The sequence below is a fragment of the Haliotis rubra genome, unplaced genomic scaffold (genome assembly GCF_003918875.1).
Source record: "Haliotis rubra isolate DU_JTF1 unplaced genomic scaffold, ASM391887v1 Scf3, whole genome shotgun sequence".
NCBI classification, from domain to species: Eukaryota; Metazoa; Mollusca; class Gastropoda; order Lepetellida; family Haliotidae; genus Haliotis; species Haliotis rubra.
Genome location: NW_025766968.1, coordinates 6279357 through 6303995, shown reverse-complemented (window position 1 = coordinate 6303995; position 24639 = coordinate 6279357). Strand labels below are relative to the sequence as shown.

At 40.1% G+C, this 24639-nt stretch overlaps 1 long non-coding RNA gene across 3 annotated transcripts in view; it reads left to right on the top strand.

Annotated features, from left to right (window-relative positions):
* Window positions 1-24639, top strand: part of LOC124282470 — a 209675-nt gene that overhangs the window by 119856 nt on the left and 65180 nt on the right. For all 3 annotated transcript variants that reach the window (XR_006900163.1, XR_006900165.1, XR_006900164.1), the window contains exon 3: window positions 2512-2593. This is a non-coding gene — a long non-coding RNA (uncharacterized LOC124282470). The remainder of the gene's footprint in view (window positions 1-2511; window positions 2594-24639) is intronic.

Sequence of the window (24639 nt, the reverse complement as noted above, 5' to 3'; positions counted from 1 at the left end):
AAATGGTACATGCCAAGGACATCAATTCCTATGCCAAAGAAAAAACGATGACAACTGGGTGTTTTCCATTAGATCATTTATCAACTTTCATATCTTGGATATATCAGTGCTCCATGCTGCTTGATCTAACACCATGTAAACTGCCTTTTTATACCACGTGCCATTTGCCTGTCGTAGATAAGGGCAGGCATGATAGATATGGTCCATTGATGAAGTCATTACATTTGGCCAGAACAGGTGAAGCCATGCGATCTGTTTCAATTAACAAGGCAGTGTTCCTTGAACAGACATAATAGAGCTGAGGACTACTCTGACCTCCGAACATGTTGAGATGACTCTATTAAGGTACGTAAGTGTGGATCCCTGCGAGTCTTGGTAACCTGGCTCATGTCTACCCAGCAATGGCCGTCATCATTTATTGACAACTGGGCGTTACTGGAATGAAGCCGTAGATGACGGATCTGGTCTTAGGGATGTGAACAGCCTGTCATGCTGTCATGTGAAATGTATATGAATTATTTTGTGATTATGTGTGATATTTTGTGGGTGCGTGTTAGTTCACGGTGGTAGATGTTGCAGAATGTTGCCACTGAAAGGGGTGTTGTCATGTAATCTCATTTTACATGGAAAGGGTGATGTTAAAGTTTAATTGTTGTCAGCAATAAGATCTTCAATCAATGTTAGCCTTTAGGCTTTGTACTAACGCCCGGTGGTTTGAAATTAGGTTATTTAATGTACAAGTATGATGTTATTTCAGGTTAAGTTGACCAATTTTGTTGTTATTTTCATTTGTTTATTGATTTAATTGAGCCGGGAATCTGAAGTAAGAAACATTGTTTGAATTGAATTCTATTTGACCCTCCACTATCTCAATCTTTTACAAAATTACAATTTCAAAATTGAAAATGTAACTTCGGTTTATAAATAAATAATCAAATGTAAAGAACAAAAAATATGTATTTCAGTTATATTTTGACCAATCAAAACTAATTAGTCAGTATAAATTAATGTCTGCTGGAACATGTCCTAAACACAATAACTCGGTGCGCCTAGTGGCTGCAAGAGTTGTATACTCCCCAGGGAGTTGAGATTGATAATACGATGTGCCGTTGAGATTGACATCCAATGATTGAGGGGAAAAATACCAGCGCCTTGAGCATGCACTAGTTGCCTGGATATATGCCCTATATAAATATCCTATAATAATAAATAAATAAATAAAAAAACACCTTGTTTTGTGAGTGGCCCAGTGGTCCATGCACCTCACATGTTGTCAAGCCAGGATGATCATGGTTCAAATCAAAAGTTATGATCCTTGGTTTGTCTCCATCATACTCATGCTCATTGGTGTCTCCAAGGTAATTAATGTCTTAGAATTGTGCCCATTACGCTTTGATCCACATTACACATAATTCAACTAAAATATTCTCAAAACGATGTTAAACTTAATTCAGTGACTTTAACGAAATTAAAAATACTTTGATGCATACACCAGATCAAGAGATAGGAGGCAGGTGGTGTGTATGTTTTTTATGTGAACTACAGTGTCTCATGATAGTCTTCAACATGTACACTATACATTCAACACTTTGTGACAAACCGACATTCTATGTATTTATGCCTAAGGCTAACATGCAATAAACATCATTTGTAAAAATATATGTTCCACACAAAAGAGTTAAACAACATCTGATTTTTTAACATGACTGTTCTTTATCCATCATGGCCATGACAGAATATTTATACTATTCACACTTTGCGTAGGATCAAATCATGGATTCAACACAAAACTATGATGGGGGTTCTAATTTGGTTCAAATATCTTAGCTTATTGTAAGCATGGATCCTAGGTTTCAGTATGTCACTGCATCTTGTGGATCCCATACCCGCTATTGACAGTTGTTGTGTACTTGTCAATGACTTGTTCCATGATTTTGCAAAATGGTTGACTGGTGCCATGAAAACCATTTTTATGGTTACTCATGTATCAAGTGCTTAAGGTTAGGTTAAAGTGACAGTTTGCCTAAAGAGGGGTTACCATATTATTGTTTATCCAGTTTTAAATAGATACAATTTCAAATTATACATCTACGTTTAAGTAAAGTTGTGAATTTTTATGATCCTTAGCAAAGTGTGAGTAGTATATATTAATATGAAAAATATTGAGTATTTTTTAACGTCTTTTGATTAGCATATATTGTGTGTCCTCCGGCTCTGTATAGTAGGGATTTCAAATCTCTTCACAATGCGATCATATCAAACTACTGATTTATTCAAGATCTTGCACATAATAAAACAATGATTCATATTACACTACATAACTGATTAGCATGGGTAAAGTGTCCTCCTCCCTTGTACACCAGGTTAATCAGACTATTCATAGAGGGTTATGACCATGTAGGTCTGGAGGACTGACTCTACTTATGACAAAGTCACCAGACCACCAGCAGGTGCTCCTTCAGAGAATAAATCTTTATCATCACTTAACTCAAACAGTGTCTTCTGTTACAGGCTGAGAGACATTCTTGAAGGCCAGCTCACTGAGATTGTTCTCAGAACCAGCAGGATATTGACATCTTCCAAACAGGATTAGGTGAGTTGATCTGTTACAGTTCCTGCAGTATTGTGCTATCTCCCAGCATCGTGGTCTCCTGTGGGGGGTAAACATAGTTATCATGTTATATGGTATGGTTGTATCAGTGGGTAAGGTTACAAACTGAATGATTGAAAAATGATTGGTAAGCATCACAGGGGGTGTGGGTAGCCTCGTTGTGGGAGTGTTTGGTTGTGGTGGATAAGCAGAGATTCTGTCAGTACTTCTTGTGGAATTGCTTTTTTGTCTCTTCAAAACTGTTGTATGGTGCCATATGAGATGGAAGGGCTAAGACCAAACTTTCTCATCCACCCATTTCACTGGGGGCGATGGGGTAGCCTAGTGGTTAACATCGAAGACCCGGGTTCGAATCCCCACATGGGTATAATGTGTGAAACCCATTTCTGGTGTCCCCTGCTGTGATATTGCTGGAATATTGCTAAAAGCGGCGTAAAACTAAACTCACTCACTCACTTATCCACTGCTGCAGCTATCCAACCCATTACTTTTTCACTTGCCAAGTAACTCACTCACACATACCCATCAACAGACAAACGCTCAACATGTAACCCTGTCACACATCAGCTCATTCACCATCATTAACTCATCATTCCTTCTCCCATACAGTTACTGGATGATGTCAGAAAACAGAGTTGTGCATGGTATGGGCAGGAGAAGTACAAACATTGTAATCATATTGTGTAGAATTAACATGGATCATCCAATACCAGAATGCAACACATCCCGTTATCAGTCAATGAGAAAACAGCAATCTGTTTGTTGGAAGATGAATGCAAAACAATTGCTTGGTTGGTCAATCAAATGCAACTAATGCCATGGAATTGTTTGCAGTTATTTCCCTTTTTATACAAGCACTTGGATACCTGAAGAAGAATCCAGCATTTGTCTATATTTTATATCAGCATTGTATTATATTTAGAACTGAATGTGGAGAATGTTATACAAGATGCATATGGAAGTAGATCTTTGCCAGAAGTAAGCTCCCATTGCAATACTGTGTGTAAAAACATCCCAAACATTTGATGTACCTGCGGCAAATGTTTGTGTATAACAGACAGAATGTATATATCAGTAGATACAGATCTATGTTCCTGTTCTTTATGCAAGATCTTGGTGTCTGGCATTGCATGACTCCCATTCTTTGAGGGATCTGTTTTGTCTGGAGCAACAGCCATGGTGGTAGACTAACACTTAGTCTCTGGAGATATGTGCAGTAAACTTGGACAAGTACTGTGACTATGTGTCCCAGTCCACCCAGATGTGAATGGGTACCTCGTAAGGATGGGAAAGCCACATTAACTCGGTGCGCCTAGTGGCTGCATGAGTTGTATGCTCCCCAGGGAGTTGAGATTGAAAATACGATGTGCCGTTGAGATTGACATCCAATGATCGAGGGGAAAAAACAAAGCCCTTTGAGCATGCATGTAGATGGGATGGACTGTAACACTGTGTAAATATCCATATAATAATAATAATATGTAAATTTTTCCTTATCCTGACTCATGCTCTTTTGCTTGTCTTCTTCTTCTTGCGAACATAGTGGAACACTTGTATCTCCTTATTTGAAGCTCCCTTCAAAATAAAATCACTAATTGGTACTCACCACGAGTTGCTCCCCTTTGTCTCCCCTGGCGGGAAAGGTGTCGCCACCCTCTGGCCATGTGCTTCACTCTCTCCTTCTGAGCCCAGTGAGCAGGATGTGAGAGCCTTGTGTGTCTCCTTACACACCATATCCTTAGATAATCTCTTAGTTTTACCTCTCATAGGTTACTATAGAGGTATAGCTAGTATCCTTTACTATTTGTATTGATTAATTATCGTATTTCTACTCGTTTATTCAACGTGTATTCGTGGATTGTTCAGCTAGCTTTATGTTGATGAAAATCTGTACGCATTTGTAGATTACGCTTTTTCTGCCTCCGATCCACATGTAATATGCCCTAGTTGTTCTATCGCGTGTCGCGTTTAATTCATCGCTGCAGTTACTGCATTAATTTATCTCATTCTGCATTTAATAAATATCATCTTTGGCGTCTTAAGACGTGCTGCAGATAGATCACGCAAACAAGGGCAAAACATGGCAGAGAGTCCAGATATTCCATCCAGTCAGCTGCTAGCGATCGACCCTCCCCGCCTGGTGTTCTGCTAGAGACCCCCGCGCAGAGGAACGTGGGACGCAGTCCGTTACCTCGAAGAAAGCGACCGGCCTCCCCAGACATCCCGCCATTGCAGACCAAGTCTAAGAGGGCCTCATCGCCGCCTCAACGCAGATTGAGGACACCCAGGGCAGCGCAGACTTCCAAAGGAAATCCCACGAAGACAGCAAGAACTTTCTCAGCCGAGATCGCTCCAGCAGCAGAATTGGGCCTCTACGATGATCAGCCGATAATCATCCCCGACTTCTACGCAGAAGAAGCGACCGGTGTCAGCGACTGTGACTTCTGCAGAGATCACCATGCAGCCTGATGCCTCTACACCGACGCCAGACGTCATTGATGTGAACCCCATCGCAGAAAAAAGACGCTTCGGCGGTGATCGCCACAGATCATCCCAGAAGACATGATGCGCAGTTTATGAACATCATGGAGGACCACTACAAACCGCGCTAGCAGGGTCCGAGCCAGCGAAGGCTCCAACGTGAGACAGCACCCCAGAGGCACCCCCGTCAACGTAGCAGCCAAGACGATGTCACCTTCAAAGGAAGTCCCGCACCACCTTGGACGGCGGACCTAGATGTACAGCTCAGCGCGAAGGCCTTCGCGGGCGGGAGATCATCACCATCTTTGATTTCATCTCTAGATATGGACTCAGACCATCAGACATCACGGAGGCCTTCGCTGGCTGTCATATCATCGATCCCCGGACCGACGCGCAAATGAAGCCGCTAAGGCATTCGCGAAGGACATATGATTCCAGATCCTCATCATCTAGAAGAACATCGAGGGACTGCCAAGAGCTTCGCTAAGCTATCAACATTCACCTCACAAGTCTCCTCGAAAGATCATCCCATAGACGACTCTCCACTTCGCTCATCACCAGGCCGATCACCTGTCAGATCTCCACATAGAGCGCGACAAGTCAACTAGATCGCCACAAACCTCATCAGATATACAGACAGCTACACGAGTCCCGAAGAGCATCTACAATTTGTTAATGATGATGGTTTGAGGATGATGGAGGAATCATATTTTCTGATGCAGAGATACGGTATTGGATGGTCAATAACCTAGATCTCACATCACCATCTAAAAGTGGCAATACAGCGCAGGCGTATTTGATGAAGGAAGATGATCCAGATGCAATCACTCTACCCCGATCGACCCGATTATGGCAATGCCACAGAATCTAGATGCAGCTTTCCAGAAAGCTCACGAAAGTTCAGATACCACATCTGCCCAACTTTCAAGCCAAGAAGTTCTCCGCGATAACATGGACTCCTTCTACAAGGCCCAGGACATCGATGAGAACTATAAGATCATCAGCGACGAAGAACAAGATTTACAAGATGGATGATCGCAAGTTGGCTCATATAGAAACCATGACGAGGAGACGTATGTTCTTTGGGTTAAATAGATCTAGGACGATCAATGAGACTCTTATTACTAGATTCCGGGATTCCACGACGGAAGATGATAGAATGATTTATTCTGCCTTACTTATGCAAAAGAAAGATCAGCAGTTTTAACGGATCATCTTACATCTGTTTCAGCAGCACTGACCTTAGCTCGTCGTCAAGGCCTCCTCCTCGCCTCCTGTAATTGGGGAGAACTTACAGCCCACTTTATACAGCCCGTGGTCGACAACATCCATCTTTGACGGAGAAATCGACAAAGTAAGCCAAGGAAGTCTCTAAGGATTCCAGGGAAGTCCTTATGATTAGATCGATGGACACACTAGCCAGCGTCATTCGTCCAGACTTCACAAAGATACTCAGGCAGATCTAAGTTCACGGGCCTACAAAGAGCAAGAGACAGGAAGATAGCCAGCTCTAGAGGTAAAGATTCTTTTAAATTAAGCCCATATGGCAACTATAGAGGAGGATCAGGAAGAGGCAGGACACCCAGAGGTTCCCGCAATTATAGGCGCTGAAACACAGGTTCGAGGACGACTGAGTCTTCCACCCCAGCCGTTCCAGTACAGCCAGCTCAAGTGGGTGGGCCTTCAACCACACTGGGAAAACTGGGGAATATTGCAAGACCCTTACGTCTCCAACATTCTTCAACACGGATTTCGTATCCCTCTACAGGCCAAGCCTCGCTGACAATCAAACCCCCAAGTTGATTTACATAAGCGCCCAACAACTACCAAAGATAAGAGAGGCTGTTTCATCACTCCTATCCAAACAGGCCATAGAAGTAATAGATCAAGCAAACGTCGAACCAGGTTTCTACTCCCCAGTTTTCCTAGTTCCCAAGAAAACTCCACGGAGAAAATACAGACTCATCTACAACATGAGCTTTTTCAACAAGAACTATCTACGCAAAAACCAATCGAAGTTTCGCATGATACATTTACCTCAGTTACGCCAGATGATTAGGCCCTATGGACTACATGGGCAGCATAGATCTACAGGATGCCTACCTGCACATCCCCATTCATCCCGATTCCAGGAAATACCTACGATTTACTCTAGAAGGGCTACATTACCAGTGGAAAGTACTCCCATTCGAATATCATCAGCCCCTGGCTATTCAATGAGGATAACGAAACCGATTATCAAATTTCTACATCGTCAAGGGGCTCGCGAGTGCTTTTACCTCGACGACGGGATACAAGTAGATCAAGATCCACTGCGTCTCAAACTACAGTTAAATTACATCATAAAGCTACTAACACAACTAGGTTGGTTAGTAAACTTACGCAAGTCGGACCTAGTGCCATCGCGAAGACCTGCAGTTCCTAGGTATTCGATTCATCACAAATCGCGAACCGTGATATTATGGTACCAGAAGACCGTTGGCTCAAGATACAGCAGACCATTCCACTCTGCTCTCTCCGTTACCCTACTCGCGACAATGGCAGAGCCTACTAGGTCTTCTCACATCAGCCCAAGACATGACTGTCACAGGCAGATTACAGTTACGCCCCTACAGGTCCTCATCAGCGCACATCTCAACGATGTACAACCATTCAGTCTACGAAAACATCTCAGACCGCATCTACTATGGTGGACCAAGAAATCGAATGTCTGCGCGAAGGGATTTGTTTAGCAGAGCAGGAATACAAAACCCATCTGTATGTAGATCGCTGTTACTCCAAGGTTTGGGAGCTCATCTCACCAACCACACGATATCAGGGTTATGGAATCAGCAAGAATGCAAACTCCATATAAACAGTCTAGAAATGAAAGCTGTAATCAACGCCATTCTACATTGGAGCACATTTCTACAAAATGCGGCTACTAATGATCCATACAGACAATTCGACAGTGGCGTTTCTACATAAACAAGCAAGGCTCAACGAGATCGATGAACCTTTTGAACCTAAGCTTTCAACTGTTCGATTTAATACAAGATCTAAATCTACATGTCAGAGCAGTGCACATTCCCCGAGCCAGAAATATACTAGCAGGCGCTCGCTCTCGGCCTCATCTACCATCACCGACAGAGTGGATGATCAACAGGGAAATTTTGCACAGATAATCAAGCAATTAGAGCGCCGCTAATAGACCTATTAGCCACGCCGATTCAACAATCAGCTACCGACATTCGTGTGTCACCAGTCCCAGACCCCCAAGCTTGGGCAACGGACGCTCTAAGTCTATCATGGGAAGGCCTCAATGCGCACGCTGCGTTTCCGCCGCCAGCAATAATACCTCAAGTATTACAGAAAATCAGACAAACACAGAGCCTACAACTCACTTTGGTCGCCCTACTGGTCAAGCCAGAACGTCAGTTTCCCATACTAATTCAAGAAATCGGTCAACCAACACTGGAGCTACCCAAGCCGCCAAACCTGTTAATTCATCCTCACACCAAACAAGTGCACGGAAACCCAGCAATGTTCCAACTACACGTTATGGACTGTATACAAATGTGTTTAAACAAGAGAGGATATTCTGCCAGGGCGGCAAAAGCAGTCACGCTTTGCTCACGTTACTCAACTTCGTGAATCTTGTACAACGACAAGTGGCACAGTTTCAAAATTATGCAAACAAAGAAAGGGTTTACAGCAAGAGAGGCTTCACAACCTCAAGTGGCAGACTATTTGTGTTACCTACCAAAACAAACATTTAAAAGGTTCAACGATATCAACATATCTTTGCCAGCTTTAGTTCTGTAATCACCATGAGAACGGGTGTCAAATTGACAAGATCTCCAGAGTTACTGGCCTTACTACGAGGCTTTCCGATTGAGGACCAAAAGCGGAAGTTCCACGCTTCCAGCTTGGGATCTGAATGTAGTGTTACAACACCTCACACGGTGAGGTCTATGAACCTTTGAATCGACAAACTTTGAATTTCTCTCACAGAAAACACTGTTTCTGCTATCGCTAGCCACAGCAGCAAGAATGTCTGAAATTCACGCTCTGGATTACGAGGGATACAGTTTGATGACAATCATAACACAGCACCTCGGATTAAGATGGGATTTCATCGCGAAAAATCAACTGCCAGGTCAACCAGACAGATTATTCCACATCCCGGGCGCTTATCCTCTATTCTCGGATCACAAGATACACAAGACCTATCACTGTGTCCGGTAAGAGCGCAAAGTTTATTTTACGACGATCCAAAACAAGGAGAAGATTTCTCAAACGCTTATTCATCCCCTTATCAGCCTACTCTAATCAAACAGAAGTGTCACGGACCACAATATCTATTTGGATAAGGACTGTCATTCTCCAGTGCGCTCACAAGGCAGCAGGCTTGGACCCACCAACAGCATCAAATCCACATGAGATCAGGGCACTGGCCTCTACCCTCGCCTCTACACGGTAACTGTTCCTTGAACACGATTATGGAAGGATGCTATTGGAAATCTAACATGGTATTTGCTAATCACTACCTAAGAGACATCACTACAGAAGATGTCTCTGGCATTCACCATTTCGACCACTGGTCCTCGCCAGCAACTGACAGTCCTCAGAGGGCTTAAAATATTATCCTCACAAGATTAATATGTATTTTATACATACTCATCTAGCTTATAACTCTCACGGAGTTTTAGGGCTATGTATATATGCTCAGCTTAAGTATTCAACCTTAAGCATATACTTTGGTATAGTCAATTTCAGTGCCTCTATCAGAGTCACCTATATATATATAATTTATATGTATTGTTCAATATATTCATAATGTAATTCCCCTTTAATGGCTTTATATAACCTATGGTTTTCTTTTATACAGGAAACATCCTAAATCTAAGCCTTCATGAAGTTCCCCGAGGGGATATTACAGTATATCTATACAAAATCACTAATTATAAATCCAAAGTATTCTGTTACCCACCTCCGTCTCCGTAGGGATGCTACAAGCAAGAGCATGAGTCAGGATAAGGAAAAATATGTAATTTTTAGATTAAAATTGATATTTTATACTTATCCTGACTCATGAGGTTAGCTCCTCCCATCCTCCCCACATAACACTTTGGATTTCCCCTGTAAATTCAAGTGTTGGGCTCGCTAAATCAGGAGAGAGTGGAGCACATGGCCAGAGGGTGGCGACACCTTTCCCGCCAGGGGAGACAAAGGGGAGCAACTCGTGGTGAGTACCAATTAGTGATTTTATTTTGAAGGGAGCTTCAAATAAGGAGATACAAGTGTTCCACTATGTTCGCAAGAAGAAGAAGACAAGCAAAAGAGCATGAGTCAGGATAAGTATAAAATATCAATTTTACTCTAAAAATTACATTTTGTATAGAAACACAGAACTCCATTTAAATTGAAAAGGAGACTCTTTGAAGTTGGAGATTCTACACTTGCTTATCTCAGGGATTTTGTATTACAGTTGGGTCTGGGCAGAAAAGGAAATAATTCTCTTGAGCAATAGTTATTACTTTAAATATTAATTTCTGGATTAAATACCTAATTAGAACATGCTGTTACAACAAAAGGCTGTACTGTCCATTTATCTAGACGTGCCTATCATGGGGTTGTAATAAGTGGATGATTCAGCACCGACTTTGGACAAGGCCAGCAAGTGGGAGTAACTGTCAGATCAGAGAGTTTCACTCTGCTTTCAACAGTATTCCAGCGACACCAAGGTGTGAATACCATGAAGAAGAAGAACTTATGGAATCAGTGTGCACCATGCATTTATGTCAAGTCGGGGTGGAATGGGGTAGCCTAGTGGTCAAAGTGTTCGCTTGTCACACCGAAGACCCGGGTTCCATTCCCCACATGGGTACAATGTGTCAAGCCTATTTCTGGTGTCCCCCGCTGTGATATTACTGGAATATTGCTAAAAGCGGTGTAGAACCATAATCACTCACTCACTCATGTTAGTCCGTGTGAATAGATACTTTGCCTCAGTATATCACACCAATGTAACAGTGAGTTTACTTTCTTCTCAACAGTATTCCAGCAAGATTCAGGTTGGGGATTCATATGAATAAGTGAAAGTCAGTGCATCAATGTACACCAGGGGCGGCGGTGTAGCCTAGTGGTCAAAGCGTTCGCTCGTCACGCCGAAGACCCGGTTTCGATTCCCCACATGGGTACAATGTGTGAAGCCCATTTCTGATGTCCCCTGCCAGATATTGCTGAAATATTGCTAAAAGCGGCGTAATACTAAACTGACTCACTCACTCAATGTACACTATGCAGTTGTTGCGTCCTTGTGAATACATACATCTTCATATCTTGACACCGTCTTGCTGAATAGGTATCTGGAGTCAAACAAGGGAGGGATATGTAAATTGGAACATTAGTGTAGTTAGGAGGCTTAAATCTCTGTTAGATCCATAGAAATTGTTAGCATGTTTGTCTTCTGCATCTGAGCAGTTGTTGATATGATGCCAGCAAGATGCCATTTAACCTTCATCTCCGACACATTTAACAAGTCAAGATAAACAAGACAGATCCCAGCAACTGTTCCGGACGTCCCGCAGTCATAAGACCAAAAAATTCTCCATTGTCTCTGTGTTATTATAGCCGAGAATGTGTGCGTAGGTTGCACTGTTTGCAAATATTTTAAAATATCGTTCATCTATTTGCATCACAACACCAAACTTTCTGAAGTTTAAAATCCCATATGGGCGGACTAATATTTGCAGATTCTAGCAGACTTGTTGGATATTTGCCCGGAATTTATTTTCATGTTGATGTTGAGTGGAGAAATCCAGGATGCAATTCAACAGGTTGTTAGTGAGCAATCGGAGATATTTGGTTACACATCACTGCGTGTTTATTATGAGTGGGTTACGTTTATGATAAAGATGATAAATATTTGACCTACTCTTCAACCTCTTTACCAATGCCATATCACATGTTTGTGATTCATAAATACATACATTGAATGCTCCTGCGTTTATTGTGGCAGGTGTCTGTTGCATATATGAAACGTGATGTGACTCTGGATATAGAACCATGAAGATAAACCGAGATATTCTGTTCCATAATCATAGCTTTTGACATCCGGTAGAGAAAAAGCGAGAATAATCTACCACCCCTTTCAGGAATGCTGCAACTGTTGTTTACTACCTGTTTACTGCTCATTCACTGCTTGTTTTTAGGACAAAATATTTTCCAATGTGCGCAAATGAAAGACTCAAATGCACTGAAAAGATATTTTAAAAATTTAACAATTTGAGCTGGCAAAATTTCAAGAGATATTCTGAAGCCAATAATTTTTTATTTTGTGTTTTTTGCTGACCTGTCAAGATCTAGTTTAAAAGTAGGGCAGTCGTTTGTGAGGTGAGTCTCCAGTGTCTCTTATGCTTGTCAGAAGAGCCAAGATGCTTAGTCTCCAATGACCACATTGTCATCTGATGATAGATGTTACTTAAACAGGTGAGCACCAAGTAGCACCTACTTACAGAATAACCTGCAACCTCAGAGGAATTCTGTAATATCTGTTTCGAGCAAATTAGTGTTTGACGTGATAGGGGTTATTTTTCATTAACTCAAGAGGGGCAAATAACCCCTAACTCAGGCCTGTGAATAGATTTTTCTGTTTATCATTCCAAGTGTTTTTCATGAAAAACTTAGTACCGATGTCTCACACAAAGGTTGCTTTGTATGCTCAGTCTGTCAACCCCTGGTTTCTGAGGTGCTGACCCTTTATTGTCTGGATCCTGTGATGACCGAAGACAGCAGTTGTTTAGTATTGGTTGTGAGCAGGTTTTAGGACTCTAAAACAAAACTGAAAAAGTTGCTCATTTAGATCCCTGAATCAGTATTGAAACCGCAGTGATATTGCTGGAATACTGCTAAAAGTGGTGTAAAACCTCACTCACTCACTCACTCACTCACTCACTCACTCACTCACTCACTCACTCTCACTCACTCACTCACTCCCATTCACTCACTCACTCACTCACATGCTGTTGATCACCTGGTGGTCTGGTCCAGACTCGAGTGGTTACAGACCGCCGCCATATAGTTGGAATATTGCTGAGTCGGGCCAAACTCAACTTCACTCACCCACATGGAAACCGCAATGATATTGCTGGAATATTGCTAAAAGTGGTGTAAACTAACCTCACTCACTCACTCACTCACTCACTCACTCACTCACTCACTCACTCACTCACTCACTCACTCACTCACTCACTCACTCACTCACTCACTCACTCACTCACTCACTCACTCACTCACTCACTCACTCACTCACTCACCCTGCCACGTAGATCCCTCGATCCACCCTGAAGTGTCTCAAGACATTACTTCCTTTCCTTTAGTCAGACTTGGATCATTTCTTGATCAGGAAACCTTTAAGTTCATGTCATACATTTACTTCTAAGGACTTTGTTCATATCAAACTTGTTAGTGTACAAATTTAAAGGATACTAAAAACATTGTCAGTGCAAACTGGATTGTAGTTGATTCTAAATTATTTTTTTACTGTGAGACATTCAATAGAAGAAACTTCTGGTATTGACATCATCAGCTGATCTCTATTTCAGCATTGTTACAATGTTGCCTCATTGCTTTGTGTAGGAGGTAAGTGTTTGATCTGTGGGAAGGAGAAACCCTTTCTGAACACGTTTCCTCCTCTTAAAGCTGATTGTAAAGATTAAACATACTGCTGCTCTTTATCCAAATCTCCCAGTGAAAGGCTTTCCACCTGACTTAAGATTATCAGTAGGATAAGAACATTTCCAAAGACTTACACCATCACATGGATGATTAACTGTGAATGCTTTTACCCACATGAAATAATTACTTCAAAAACAGCTTTGACCTTAAGTGTATATTAGCGTAGAAGATTGCATATTGGGTAACAGGTGAGTTATGAATACCTTTCATGTGTGATGAATGCTTTTACAAACTGAAGAAGTTTGGAGAGTAATGTTTGATGATAAATGGGGCTACAGTGGAGTGATATCTTTTGATATCAAACATTTCAACAATCCTTGGCAAGCATCTGATATTTATAATTTCATAGACTTTTTTTTATATTGGAAGGTACTTAGATGAAATTCTTTATTTCAACAGTTTTGTAGTGAGTGTGTTAAGTCTTACGCCGCTTTTAACAATATTCCAGTAACGTCACAGCGGGGGACGCCTGAACTGGGCTGCACACATTATATTGTGCCCATGTGGGGAATCAAACCCGGGTCTTCAGCATGAGAAGCGAACACCTTAACCAATAAGCTACCTCACCGCCCCTCAACAATTTTGTAATTGCAATAACTAAATGACATGATTATTTCAACTGTCTTTTAATAAAGAATAAATATTGGTTTCAGATCATTTTCATCAAATTTCATAGTGAAAGTCTCAATGTCCTGAATGTCTTTTTTCATTAACAGACTCTTGATTTTGGGCACATTTATTTTCTCTTTTATAGCAAAATTCATTTTGGGATACACCTAACAAGACTTTTCCTATTTCAAATTCTTAATTTAGATTTAATGGACATGTTAATAATAGCATAATTTTGTCTCATTTAGTGGCATTTTTCACATGTCAAACCCAATTTGAGCAATAATTTTTTTACAATTCGAAAAGAATCTTCAACTGAAACTTGATACATTTTGGTGTCACTCGTGAACAAATTCATCGCTACCGTACATTTACCAATTTAGAAAGGGGAATGCTTGTTGAGCCAAAAAATGAAACATGCAATGCCACTTACTGGGCCTCTAGTGGTTTTTCTGCTCTTACGAAACAGCAGAACGTTCACTAGCTGTTTGCTTGAGTAGTTCTAGACACACTCAGAATTTGAAAAATTTGAAGAAGTAAATAGAGACGGCACATTTCAATTTGTCGCCATGTTTGACACAACAGTAGAGCTCGGCCTGTGCAAGGTGGCACTCCGTGCCACAGATATAGTTCAGAGTAATGTACAAGGTGATTGGAGGCAATCATTTATTTTGACACATGGTTTCAGGGAATAGATCTGTTTTGGATTTTTTTTAAAACATTTAAAAAAAATAAAAAAAAAAATACAAATTGAAGATGAGAATTGAGCAGTTTCATTCATGATGGAGTGCTGGACTTAGTGGTGGTTATAGAGACAGGAAGAAATGCTACTGTTTGGATTCACAGAGATGAGACACTTTAATGCTTTGATTAAGATGCAGTCGTGTCATAACTTAATTAAATCTAAATATTTGGTAATGATAAATATGTGTTCTTAAATATTCAAAGAAAAAGTGTTAGGTTTGCTCAGTTGTTCCCACTGTAAACATTCCTTCAGTTGTAGACTGATGTTAAGTCTCTGAATATATATAATTGTCATAGAAACAAATAATTCCATAATTGAAAAGGAGCCCCAGTGAGATGGGAGATTCAGAACCTGAACCTGAGAAAATCTAGACTTGCTTCATTTAGGGCTTTAGCATTGCAGAAAGGGCTGGGCGGAAGGGAAAGACATTGAGGCAGAATATTACTGTTGATGCGAATAATATTGATACAAAGTGAGAACGTGGAATGTGACTAATTGCTTTAATATGTTGTCATTCAAATAGTATTTCATATGTCCCTAAACTGATGCACTTTAGCTTCATTTTACATTCACATAAACCTAAGAACAAGTTGTCCTTTGAGTTTTGTAATAGAATGATATATATGTTTCAACATCAAAACTTAAATGGTACTGTATTCCTGGTATGGGAACAAACCCAAAATAACATAACCCTTCCATTACTACTTACAACTTAAAGCTATATGAGGGATCACTAAATTGTACCTGTTTATCACTGAATTGTCTGGTCCAGACCGCCACCATATAGCTGGATTATTGCTGAATTTTGCATTAAGCAATTAACGAACAAACAAAAGAACTAAATCATACCACCGGGTACCCATCCCACAGCTTGGTAGGTGTAAACATTGCTGCCTGAAGAATAAAACATAGCAGAAACAGGATTCAAACCAAGATCTGTCACACTACCATCCTTGGCAATCCAGGGTTTTAAATCTCCATCATATCATGATAAACAACCTGACCTATTTGCTTCCACAAATTCATTTGCAAGCAAATCAAGATCTATGATATTTTTGGACATTTTCGCTCTTGAGTGCAATGTGAAAGGATGTCTATGTTTAACATTGTGTCATTTGAATAAAGGTATGTCGTGACAAGGGTCCAGGATATTAATCTTGATGGAAGACAAATATAATTCACGGATTTGCAACATTGGGTGCATCACAAAACCACCATGCTGTTCTCTTCCAGGAACGTGTTCTGGTTCCACTTTGTTAACCACTTTGTTCTCGTGCCGTCTTTCAGCTTCAACCAATACTTCAAATGCAACATGGTTGATAAGTGGGTTTAATTGTTCAAAATTGTTCAGATTTGTTTTACAGCAAAGTTAAGTAGATTGAGTCCTTTCACTTTGATTAAATTATGCATAGAATTGATCCTTTATTGCACTGTCAATATTGACACGATACAGCTAAAGTGATGATTACATAATGAACGACCTTACTTATGTCAATTGTAAGGCCGTTACATTGTTCATATTTCAATTTCCGCTGATTAAGTCAACACAAGACCCAGGCTTACCCCAGTACACCGTACCTTAAAGCAAGCTATTTCACCTGGCGACCTAAATGACTAATGTCAATCACTCTAAAAACACAAACAGATTACATGAAGTGCCGAAGTACATCAAGCTTTGATCTTAAGTCGTTAATTGCACCTGCAGTATCGCTAACAGCCTTCCATAATCCAGATGCTGAACTGGATTTCAACACATTGGGATTTATTCTCTGTTTGCTCGTTGTCTAGACGAGTTTATCACAGTAATAATTGCACATCGCTAGACTAATTTTCATGTGTTATTATTGATGAGATGAACGGGTTGAGTATTAGCCTGTGGAATATGGAGGGAATTCATTCTGTGGATATTTCCCTATGGCTAATTGCATGATGTGACATGACATTTTCAAAACAATGGTCTTCTGTCTCATTTCTATTTTCAGGTGAGTACCTGTATTAGAAATGTGAAGTGTTTATGGATCTATCAGAATATTTTTGTTTAAAATGATGCTAATGTATTTTTTCAGTTTTGAATAATCATTACTTCCATTGATATGAATATTTAATGTGATTATTTATAGTATCAATAGAATATCAATGTATTCTACTTGTATGGTATGATAATATTTGTTTTCATTAATGTTTTTGTTTTTGAATATTGAACAAATCCATGTCCAGGACACTATGCTATACAGAATAAGTTGTCTTTTACTCAAACAGCTTGTTTTCCTGTGAGTCACAATCAAGTATGTTTGGATCACACACTTCCAACATGTCGCTTACCAGTGCTCAAACAGAGTTCTTTCTTCAAGACCGGGATCCGGGTTAAAATCGGTCTTCAGCAACCCATGCTTGTCTACCCAGTGAAGATCTGGGTTAGAATCAATCTTCAGCAGTCCATGCTTGTTGTAAGAGGTGACGAATAGGATCGGTGGTCAGGCTCGCTGACTTGGTTGACACATGTCATTGTATCCCAATTGCATAGATCGATGCTCATGCTGTTGATCACTGGATTTTGTCCAGACCCAATAATTTACAAACTGCCACCATATAGCTACAATATTGCTGAGTGTGGCATTGAACAACAGCAAACCAAAATCTTTCTTCAAGGGTGACTTTCTCCATTAGACCTCTGTAACAAGCTTACAGTTTCTGAGATGTTGGCAGGACATCAAGAAATTCAAAGAGTGAAATGTGCCACAGGCCTGAGAATCCCATATTCATGCTTTGGACATCAAATATATTCCTTGGAGTCCTTTGACTCCCAAATAAACTACATGCAGTCAAACAAAGTTTGTATCAAGGCTGCATTTTCCTTATTTAGTCATCATTTTGCAGTTCTGTCAAAACTCAGATAAGTATTTGCTGAACTTCCTGCAACTTTGACACAGACGTGTTTGACTGTATGCCCTCAATAATTCCGGAATTAGACAGACACTTTGAGTACAACTATGAAGTGTTTTGTTCTGAAAATGAAATATCTGAAGTGCATTTTTTTATGAAGTACGGACAAGTGTGTGAGAGGCCTATACATGGGCATAGACCTCTGGTGTTTATCTGTCTATTGTTTCAGGACACTAAAATAGAAAGAGGTTTATGTAGACGCGACACACCTGGAAATTCCACCTCTTGACACCACGGTACCTACCTGAATGTTTAATCATTGAAAGATGCTGTCACAAAACACATATAATGAAATATAAAAAATAAACAACATGATACTGCTTTGTCAAACAAATATGATACTGTCTCTTCATATGAGATTCAATTAACTCACCGTCTACTTTGATATTAGATATGTCAAACATGTCTATCTGATCTGGGTTGTATAATTTGTGCAATGCTCATATCCTCCCAGAATGTCATGAAACCCATTTCTGGTGTCCCCCGCCGTGATGTTGCTGGAATATTGCTAAAAGCGGCGTAAAACCAAACTCAGTCAGTCAGTCAGTCCCAGAATGTCACTCCACTATATAGGGAGGTATGTCCATCACAATGCCTGTGATCTTATAATGATAAGCTTGGCTCAAATACGCCTGTTCTCAATGATGTTTTGACACGCAGTGGGTAATATAGAGGTGATTTAAACCTATCTTCACTAAAATACCTGTTCCATTTATAATGGCAAACACTTTTTCATATCTCTAGCAAGATTCAAAACTCTACTTAAAATATTTGTTCATCGTGTGTAAGTGGGAGGTGAAATTCAAATCAATTTAAAGGGTGACATGTGTGTTGAATAATCCAAATAAAACGAGAAAAAAGCATCAAAGGTTTGCAAGACATCCCATTTATTATAAGAGCTGCTTGACAGCACAGAACATTCTTTGTTTGCTCAAACCATAGGTAAATAGCATGAAACATGTAATAGACTTGATCACTGATTGGAGCTGAGAACAGGCTACACTTGTGTAATATCTCACCTACAGAGCTGTGTTAAAGGGATGTTTTACCAGTGAATGGGGAATACTGTATTTCTACATTAATATGTAAGTATGATGTTGAAATGTAACTGATCAAATGGTGTTAAAACATTACAAATTTAAATAAATTGTGCAAAATGAGTGGGAGGTTAAGACTTATTGATTAACTATGACCGATTTTCTTTGTGATTATTATTTTATTATGAATACACAATGCCATTTCGAAAGATGTCCAGTATTTATAGTGCATGATCTCGACTACCAGGTATCAGACTATTTTGGTGGAAGCCATGGTGGCTGAGTGGGTTAGATAGCTGACCATGTGCTGGTGATTGGGTGTCTCACTCTGACAGTGTGGGTTTGAATCTTGGATGGGTCTCAGCCTCCAAGAATACTACAACCTGTACTTTACTGAAAACGTGTAATCACAGATTAACCCTTGCCATTTTATTCCAGAAATTGTATTTTTTTGGTAATATTTTTTCATAAAGTTGCTGTTTTATGACCAGTCCATATTTTATATAACGTTGTTATTATTTTAAGTTAAACTGATATCAGATTGTTATTATAATAGATGTATAACTTATTTACCTGGGTTTGTCTGAGTGTTTCATGTGGTCAGCCTTGTACGACCTCAGGCTAATTTAAAGGGCCACTGATCCAGAGCGATTATTGTTTCCAGCCAACAGTCTAATTACGAAACCTACCTGCAAACTGGTCAGCCTCTGCTCCCTCAACCGTGACGGACACGGGTACTGGGCTACTGTCCACCCAGGCAGAATTTCTTCAAACTAATCAGTGGGATATTAGGAAGGGTGGATGCCCATCAGATGCCGTTATTTGAAAATATCCCCCGGTAGTTCTTATCTGATTGTAATAAAGTATCCCAGCAGTGTAGGCTTTTTCAGATTTTCAAATGTTTGATGGTATAGTGACTGGCGCAGCAGAGGTAACAAACCAGTCATGAATTCTGGGATATCAACTTGGTACTCACTGGAGAAAACAATAACAAAAGCAACAACCAGTCCACAGAAATTGCTCTGGATCAGAGGCCCTTTAAACATATTAAAGTAATTATAATCATTGTGACTTCCTGACATAGTATCCTGTCGCATTTAGTATTCATATTGGAAGTGTAATAGTTGTCACTGGTGGATAGAGGTATGATATGTATTTCAGGCATCTTAAATCATGCTGTCATTCTTTATAAAAAGTGTTTGTCTTGTCTTTTCATGTTTACTCACGTTTTAAAAACTTTAAAAATCCAAAATGGTGAACCGACCACCCACACAGATAATCCTAGCACTTAAATGGAAAACACATTGAAGTGATATAGTGATGTCATATAGAATAGCTCCATAAAAATATGTCTTTTCATCTTTCCCTACAAAGTTTTTGCCATGAAGGCATTTCTCACAAAAAAATAGCATATACCCATTGCCCAGCTAAATGAAGTACGAGCTTAGTCAGAACCACTCAGTGTTGGAATGACTACCTGGGATCTTGAGTGGGGGTAGCAAAGTTGTAGAGTTAATATGATCCTTTTCAATTTGACCTCTGACTCGTATGTTTGCTCATGCCAAGGTATTTGTTGTTAGTCGTTAAAAAATGTTGTTGTTTTTTTTGCCCAATAGGGTATTGATAAAATGTGCTTGCTCTGATCTCAGTGACATGAAGTTTTAACCCTGTGTTGGTGTGTGAACCACAGGTGGCCCCCTAGTCAGCTGAGGCACCATTATTCTATGAGCAGAGTTGCCTCCCTTAGCAGTGCCCGAAACCTAGGATTGTCGAGATTTGCTCTGAGGGTATCGGCACAATCTTACAGGGTTTCGTGCAAGTAGTAAACATTGAAGACCTCACTTAGTTACACACATTCTGGGTAGAGATGATGACGTGACATTCATTCATTATCATCATAATCCCATCGTGCATGCCCTATTCAAGACTCTGTAAACTGATGGTCGGTATATGGTCTTGGAGTTTACCGGTATGTTCATTCACATTCTTGATATAGCTGGTAAGGGGTGGTGGGGTAGCCTAGTGGGTAAAGCGTTGGCTCGTCACGCCGAAGACCCGGGTTCGAATCCCCACATGGGTACAATGTGTGAAGCCCATTTCTGGTGTCCCCCGCCGTGATGTTGCTGGAATATTGCTGAAAGCAGCGTAAAACCAAATTCAGTCAGTCAGTATAGCTGGTAACATGTTCATTCATTTGTTTGTTTGTTCATGTGTGAGTGCGTGCATGTGTGCATTCGTTCGTTTGTGCGTTCATTCCCTTTGTAACTTTTTACATCATTTCGAGCATCACAATCATTATGGCTGATATCTCACATTAATTTGCCCTTTTTAACTAACATCACATATTCACTCTATATAGCTAACATATTCTCTCACTCTTTACATATCCGTTAAGGGGCGGTGGGGTAACCTTGTGGTCAAAGCGTTTGCTCATCACGCCAAAGACCCAGGTTCGAATCCCCACAAGGGTACAATGTGTGAAGCCCATTTCTGGTGTCCCCAGCCATGATGTTGCTGGAATATTGCTAAAAGCGGTGTAAAACCAAACTCAGTCAGTCAGTCATATTGTAAGTTCTGTACTCTGTGATGAGGGAAATCAGCCAAAGGCCTATCCACGATTTTTTCATGACACTGTTCTAAAGTAGATACTGAGTGTTTGTACAGTGTCTGCTAGTTTTCCCTGTCTATATTTCAATTCGGGCCATGGTGTAATAATTCACTTCTCCAGGCAAACAAGATACTTTTGCTGACGAGCAGATGGCCTTTCTAGCAAACATTCTCCTTGACCAATAACTAATGTAGCCGAATCCCTCGTTGTTGTGGCTTTGGAGAGACACATGGAGATCCTGGTTTGAACAGTTTTACTTCAGAGTTAGTGTTGTGTATATTTTCATTATACATTTGTCATATGTATACTGACATGTTTGACTGTGGTTACATTTCTGTCCTTCTTGAGGAGAAGGTGGTTTAGCTCGAACTCTTTGGAGACATCAAATGGCATGGTAGTTGTTGGAAGAATTAAAGCTGCAAAATAAGTATTTGAAAATTGTGTCTGTGTCCTTTCTGATGTGGTAAAACAATAAAAGAATGGCCAATGAATGTGTGCAACTCAAGATTAAGATTTGTAACAAGCCATGAATGTTTCTATTCAGACTGACTGAGTTGTGTTTTACGCCGCTTTTAGCAATATTCCAGCAACATCACAGCGGAAGACACCAGAAATGGGCTTCACACATTGTACCTATGTGGGGATTCGAACCCCGGTCTTCGGCGTGACGGACCAACGCTTTAACCATTAGGCTACCCCACCGCTCCGTTTCTATTCAGAACTGACGTGACTACAGCATCAAACATTGCTGGATATATAACCATATTCCCCTTGCCAGAGTCATTTTGTTCAAGAAATGAACATGGAATTGATATACACCATATTCACAGATTTGAGCAAGCAGTAAGCCTTTATAAGCTGTATTGTTTGAATCTACTCAACAAGACCATAACTTGGCCAAACACTGTTGCTGTTACAATTTCTCTCTGACAATGTGTGATGTCATCATTCAGAACAAAACAGATTTATCTGTAATTTGTTTGATGTCCAACATTGGTTGGTTGGTTGGTTGTTTAACGCGTCACTCAGCAATATTCCAGCTATATGGTGACGGTCTGTAAATAATCGAGTCTGGACCAGACAATCCAGTTATCAACAGCATGAGCATCAATCTATGCAATTGGGATACGATGACATGTGTCAACCAAGTCAGCAAGCCTAACTATCCGATCCCTTTAGTCGCCTCTTACGACAAGCATGGGTTGCTGATGATCAATTCTAACTTGAATGACTTGAAAAGACATGTAATTTGGTTTTGTATGTCCTTAAAGTCCATAAAACTCTGTACATATTTGTATTTATTTGTACAAGATACGTGAGGTCACACACCCTGGTTTTGTGTGTTGGTTTGTCAGCCCCATGTTGTACTGACTGGTTTCACTGAAGTTGTAAACGTGTAACGGGTGAAATGACATAATCAAATTTTCTCTGACACCTTTCCCACTCACTCACTCACTCACAATCACACACCCACCCACTCACTCACAATCACCCACCCACCCACTCACTCACTCACTCACTCACTCACCCACAATCACTCACCCACTCACAATTGACTGCTTACAGCCTGTGCCATCATACAGCTGTAATACTGTTAATCGCGGCATCAAACATCTCACATTGTAGCTCCTGAACTCATACACTTGCACTCACTTCCTTGGTCAGTCATAATTGAGATGTAACAATTGTATCAAATTGTATCAATTCACGTAATAAAAATGACTAATTGCAATCCTTTGATAAATAGAACCAAATATCAATTGCTCAGAGAAATAGTTTGGTCAAACTGTCCAAATTCGATAATTTCACTGGCAATCTCCGTGTTCTGACCAGCAATATTGATTCGCCTCTACAGCTGGTCTTGAACCAACAAAGATTCAATCAAAATACAGCTTTGTCAAATGGTCCAAATTCCAATTCCCAATCTAAAAATAGTATTGTTGACAAGATTGGGCTGGTGGACAATAAAAAATGTTAATAAAAAAGCAAAGTTTTTGCACTGAAATGCATATCTCTGTATTCTCAAAGGGGTCATTTGAAGTGTGATCTCAATAAACATTTGCCAAATATTCCTTTGTTTATAATCAAATTGTCCAGCTCATTTCTTGAGAAAATACGAGTTGTGTGTTCGTGCTCGCTCAGTACAGTGCCACTATAAAAAAAACAAATATTGACAAGTCTCCATGTCCTGTGTCCTCCTTCATTGATTACGAGGCGTCGATGTCGCATTTTCTTCAGAAATTACCTCCCTTTATCTTCATATTCGCTTGAGGGATCAGCCCATGGCATGTTTGTGAAAGAATATATCGATTTTTTGCCAAGGAATTTGTATGTTTTTCAAATCCAACAATCACATTATTGGTGAATGAGAGGGGCCCAGGATAGATTTTCGCAAGTCGCCTGGTGCGTCTAGCCCCCAGTCACATCTTGCCAAACGAATGTTGATGCCAAGAATATCTTTCTATGGTGTCTCAGAAAATATTGAATGCAATCTATGTTTCAATTTCAGGTAAGATGTTCATGTCAATATGTTTTGTGGAAGATATCTTCTTTTAGGGACAGAACCTGTCTCCGATTTTAATGGTTGACTTACAGCAACATTGATTAATTATATCAATATCATGAAGTGGCAGAATTCTCTGCGTGCAGTCAACAGAACTTTGAAACTTATCAACATGGTTCTATATTGATGATTAATAATAATGAACTTGTGCCGTGCCCAGCTTTCCACACTGGTGTTTAGTGGTGCTTGGACGCTATGATTTAAAGCAGGGAAAAAAAATAGTTATATTAACTTTCCTGAACATTTTAACTGTTTTATGTGACATCTACATAACTAAAAAATGTAATGTTTATTTTAAATGCAGTTTAAACAGTCTTAAAG